We start from the raw sequence: 6,000 nt of genomic DNA, 5'->3' as shown, positions 1-6,000 counted from the left end.
CGAAAGGGGAGCCATCTCAATAGAGAATCTGTTGTTGATGAGAGTGTTCTCAATTCTATCCTGCAACATCCAGTCAGAGACAATGTTGGCATCCTACCAAACCTTGAAAAGGTGAGGAAAACCATCAGGCAGATGAAGAATGAAACGGCATCTAGAGCTGATGGAATCCCTGACAAAACCTTCAAGCAAAGTAGAGGAACTCACATCACAGCTCTGTGTCCTCATCTTAAGGATTTGGAATGATGAGGAAATCCCAAATGCCCTTTTCCAATCATCTGGGACCTCTTCCGATCACCATGAGTTTTGAAAGATGATGGCCAGCGGCTCTGCAATCTCATCAGCACCCTTGGGTGCATCCCGTCTGGCCCCATGGATTTATATATGTTCATTTTTTCTAAATAGTCTCTAACCTGTTATTTCACCACTGTTGGCTGTTCACCACATCCCCAAACTGTGCTGCCAGGTGCAGCAGTCTGGGATCTGACTTTGCCTGTGAAGACTAAGGTGAAAAAGGCATTGAGTACTTCAGCCTTTTATGCATCCTTTGTCACTAGGTTGCCTCCCTCATTCTGTAAGGGACCAACACTTTCCCTGACCTTCCTCTTCTTACTGACGTACTTGTAGACAAGGTTCCTTGGGTGAATCTGATATCTTTTATTAGACCAACCCAAATAGTTGGAAAATAATTATTAAGCAAGCTTTCGGGTTCAAAAACCCTTCATCAGGCTAAGGAAGTTTCTGCAGTTGGTGTGTGCTCTTCCTGGATGGAATGAAAAGTAAAGAAGCCAGCGGCTGGGCTGGTATGCATACAACACAGGTAGTCAGTGAAAATGTAGATTGAGGAGTCAATGGGTGAGAGACAGGCAGGGGAGGGGAGGAGGAGAGAGAGAAGGGGGATGAAAGGGGAGAGATACCTGGGGAGTCAGATGTTAGGCAGGTTATAATGCGTCATAAATCCAATGTCTATATTTAGTCTATGATTTTTAGTATCCAGGAGGTTGATGAAGTGGAGTTCATAGGCTTGTCTCTGGGAAGTGTTTTGTAAGTTTCCTTTGAGGATCAGGACTGAGAGATTGGAGAGAGAGTGGTTTTCTTGTGAAAAGGAAAGATAGTTGCAAGAACCCTCCTGACCCATCTACTTCCACTTGCTGAAGAGCGGTTCCTGGAATCTCAATGTAGGCTTAGGACATCAAGAAGCACAACTGACGTGATCTTCACAGCTCGCCAGCTGCAGGAAAAATGTGGGGAATAATATAAACCGCTCTACATAGCCTTCTTTGACCTCATGAAAGCCTTTGACTGCCAACCAAGAAGTGCTGTGGAAGATCCTTCTGAAGTATGGATGCCCACCTAAATTCGTCACCATTCTTTTCCTGCTTCATGACAGTATGTGAGCAATGGTTCTCACTAGCAGATCTATCACAGATCCCTTTGGGGTTAAAAAAGGAGTTAAGCAGGGCTACGTCATTGCTTCAACACTCTTCTTGATACTCCTTACCACAATGCTACATCTGATCATCAACAAGCTTCCAGCCAGAGTGGAGCTAAACTATCAAATGGGTGGTAAGCTATTTAATCTCAGCCAACTCTGAGCCAAAACCAAGATCACTGCAACCTCAGTCATTGAGCTTCAGTACACTGATGATGCTGTAGTCTGTGCCTGCTTGGAAGCAGACTTTCAGGCAATCATTGATATCTTTGCCAAGGCATGCAAGAAAATGGGACTGACACTTAATATTCAGAAGACTAAGGTTTTCCATCAACAACCTCTTAATGAGCAGTCCCCAGCTCTGGTAATTTGGATTCATGATGAGGTTTTGGAGAACACTGAGTATTTCCTGTACCTTGGAAGCCAAATCTCATCAAAGGATGACATTGACAAAGAAATCCAACATTGCCTCAAATGCACAAGTGCAGCCTTTGGACACCTGAGGAAATGGGTGTTTGAAGATCATGACATCAGATCTTAAACCAAGTCATGGTTTATCAAGCAGTTGTGATCCCTATCTTACTGTATGGAGCTGAGACATAGACAATGTACAGGAAACACCTCAAGTCATTGGAGAAGTACATCAATGCTGCCTGTGAAAGATCATTTGAATCCAGTAGGAAGACAGACATCAGCCTCCTCTTGCGAGCAAACATAATGAGTACAGGTAACCCCCGCTTAGCACTCTTAATTGGTTACTGAAAAACTGAGCATCAATTGAAACAAGCATTAAGTGAAACCCAAAGTATTTGACAACCCAAGATGGGGACCGCAATTGTTTTTAATGACCCAAGATAGTGACTGCAAGCATTATAACAAAACTCACCGAGCACTAAGTGAAATTAGGTATCAATTTCAAATGAGCGTTATAGCGAAACAGTGCTAAGTGAAACACATAAAGTGGGGGTTGCCTGTATCACAATCATCCCACATCAATTTAGTTGGGCTGCCTATGTCATCTGTATGTCCAACTCCAGACTCCTGAAGCAAGTTTTATTCTCCCAGCTCAGTCAAGGTGTATGCTCAAGAGGAGGGCAGAGAAAACACTTCAAGGATGTCCTTGAGGCCAACTTGAAAAAATGCAACATTGACTTCAACTGATGGGAGACTCTCACCCAGGACCACCTCAAATGGAGGAAGAGTCTGCTGCAAAGATCTCCATACTTTGAAACCTTATGATGAGAACAGGAGATGGAAAAGCAGGAGTGGCAGAACTAGTGTGTTGCAGACCAAATCAAGAATCGAGCCATGCATCCAACATGGAAATACATGCCTAAGTTGCAGCAGAGTCTCATCAGTGCTCTTTAGACCCACAGATAAGACAATCATGGAAGACAGTCATCCTCAACTGCAATGGACTTATGAAGAAGAGAACTTTATGACAGCCTTTCATCTGAAAACTGTTCTCATGTTTCCCCTGAATCTCCTTTTCTGCAAGCTAACCATGCCTGGTTATCTGACCCTTTCCTTAAATGGCTTTGCTTCCAACCCTTTTATCATTTTTATTCCCTATCTCTGAACCTTCTATAACTTCTCCACATGGTTCTTAAAAAGTGGAGCCTAGAACTCCACACAGTACTGTCGACGCTAATTAGTATCAAGTACAGTGGCACTATCACCTCAAGTGTCTAATACATAATACTCCTGAAGCTGAAACACAAAGTTGAAGTTGCTTTTTTTTGCACCTGTATCATTGCTGAATTGTACTGAGTCTGTGCTATGTCAAAAACCTTAGATCAGTGATTGTCATCCTTTTTAGATTCAAGGCATTCCTCATTAGACTCAAGGGACCCTTCAGGAAATGCCAGCTCTTAACTTTAACTCATTTCTTAACTACAGAAAAGTAATAGAGCAACTATTTTGTTGCAAAGTCTCAGAAAGACCACAACGAGTCTGCATCACATTTTTGACACTGTGGATTCCTATTTGAAATCTCTAGGTTTATCTTGTGAATCATTTTTAGGTGTTTGCACACTTAACAGTGCTAATATTGAGTATGCTGCAACACGCTTAAAAAGGTTATATGGCACCCTAGGATGCTGTGGCACCATGGTTGAGAATCAGTGCTCTAGATACTTCCCAGCAGTACTGCCACCCAGCCTGTTGTCACTTGTTTTGCATTTGCGCCTTTGATTGTTCTTCCAGAGGAGTGACACCTGCTTTAGTCTGCACTGAACTTCATCCTGTAATCTCTAGCCCAGATTTCTAATGTATCAAAATCCTTCTGAATTCTATTCCCATTTTACTCCTATGTCCACCAATGTATTAGTTGGTGGCAGGCAAAGATGATGGGGTTATGCATGTGTGCGTGCATGTGCACGTGCGTGTGTGTAGCATCTAATGAAGTGAGCTTGGGATCAGCAAAGCTTATGCTGCACATCAATGATTTAGTTAGTCTGTAAAGTGCAAATCAACTTGCCTTCTGCCTGACTTAAGATTAACACTGCTAACTATCTCTCTTTATACACACACATTTATATGCATGCATACACCATATTTTCTTGCACATCACACTCCTCCAAATAAAACAAGCCTATTGTTTTGAGGAAGGCATATTGAAAAAAAATGCTTTTTTTTCCCAGAGGTATGGTTGCATAGAGCAGGGACAGAGCCTAATCTTTGGCTTGCTCACCCTCCCCTTACTGCGTAACCAGAAATGGAAACCATATTCTTAGCACTAGCTTCTGTTTTTGAATTGGGGACACTAGGAATTGTCAGACTAGATCACACCTATCTTTCCCTTTGCCCCATCTCCAACAGCAACCTGCGCTGGCAACTACAAAGGAAGGGATAAGCAACTCACACTAGATATGGGATAATTCACTCAATTATGTAGATGTATGGTGCCTCAGTCACTGGCATTCTAGTTTTTGGATGTCACTGAAGATTAAGGCAGGAATTGACTCTCTGTGGGGTGCTCCAGAAGTACTCCTGGAGTTTCCAACAAGGCCTGGCAGTGTCACACAATCATTTCTCCAGTGTCTGTTTGGACCATTGGTTCAGTTTCTTGTTGGCCAACTTAAAAGTTCACTGTTATAATTTTTGCTGGGTTGTGCTGCTTTTTTGATCTTACTTAACATTTCACTCAATTTTCTTTTCTTGGTCAAGATCTGGGGCCAAAGTCTTGCTGATATCTTTGCATTTTTATAGATTCATAGATGCTAGGGTCGGAAGGGACCTCAGCAGATCATTGAGTCTGATCCCCTGCCCCAGGCAGGAAAGAGTGCTGGGGTCAGATGACCCCAGCCAGGTGCTTGTCCAGTCTCCTCTTAAGGTAGGGGAGAGCACCACCTCCCTTGGAAGCCCATCCCAGATTCTGGCAACCCTTACCATAAAGAAGTTCTTCCTGATGTCTAATCTGAATCTGCTCTCTGTCCATTTATAGCTTGGGATGTGTATTTGTGTAGATACTACTGTGGCATCATAATTATTCCCTCTTTGTATTCTGTGAGATCCTTTAGATACAGCACTGTACCCTCACATCTTTGGGCTTGTCTCTCTTCTTTACAGTTTGTAGGCAAGTATAATATCCCCCACCTCCACCCCCTTCATTCTGCCATGTTTCTGTGATGCCTCTTTTATTACAGTCCTTGTCTGTTGCAGGAACACTACTTCACTTTTGTTTGTTTTTTAACTTCTAGCACTTGTGTATAGATACTTAGTTCTGATTCTTGACCAAGAGTCTGTTTTTAATTCATTTTTTTGTTCTCAGCCCCTTTATTATTTGCATCCTGAATTTAAAAAGATATATAAAAGATAGATATACAATACCAGCAACTTTAACAGCCATTTCTGGTTGACTGATGTGTTCTTTGGCTTCTGCCAGTTTTCCCACCTCTTAGCTTAAACTTTCTTTCAACATCTTGTTTTTGCTACTTTGATTAAAGTGGAGCCCTTCCCTTGCAAGTTACTTCCCTTTCCCCACAATGTTCCCCAGAGCCTACTAAATTTAAACCCCTCTTCTGTACACCTTCTTTTCAATGATGCATCATAGATATACATAAGAATTGGAAGCATTTCAGAGATTGCAAGATGGCTTCAATTTTTGTGGCCTTTTAATTATTCGGGGAAAAGTCTTATTATTATGATATAAGTTTTACTCCCTCAAAATCTTGCAGGCTGTTAACAGTGAAATTTAGAGCCTACCTCCCCTCAGTGCCTAGCTCTTATTCTGATCTCTAGAAGGGAGCTCTTGTCCCAAGACTATTTTTTATACTTTGTCAAAGATATGTAATGACAGTGATGTTATATCTTCTTCAAATTTGTTAGCTGTATAAAAGATAGCAAATGATAATGAAAGTAGGTGATTAGCACAGAGATTTAGATGGCATGATAAACTGAACATAATTAAATGAAATACATTCGATATAGCCTAATAAAAAGTCAGGTAAGGTCAAACAAGGTGGACTGCATTTTGGGACTATGGTTTATAACTTGGAAAGCAGTAACAGAAAAAACTTGGGGGTTATGGTGAAAAAACAAAGCTGCCAGGGCAATGTTGTAAACACAGA

The sequence above is a fragment of the Alligator mississippiensis genome, chromosome 1 (genome assembly GCF_030867095.1).
Source record: "Alligator mississippiensis isolate rAllMis1 chromosome 1, rAllMis1, whole genome shotgun sequence".
NCBI classification, from domain to species: Eukaryota; Metazoa; Chordata; order Crocodylia; family Alligatoridae; genus Alligator; species Alligator mississippiensis.
This window is presented reverse-complemented; position numbering follows the sequence as displayed.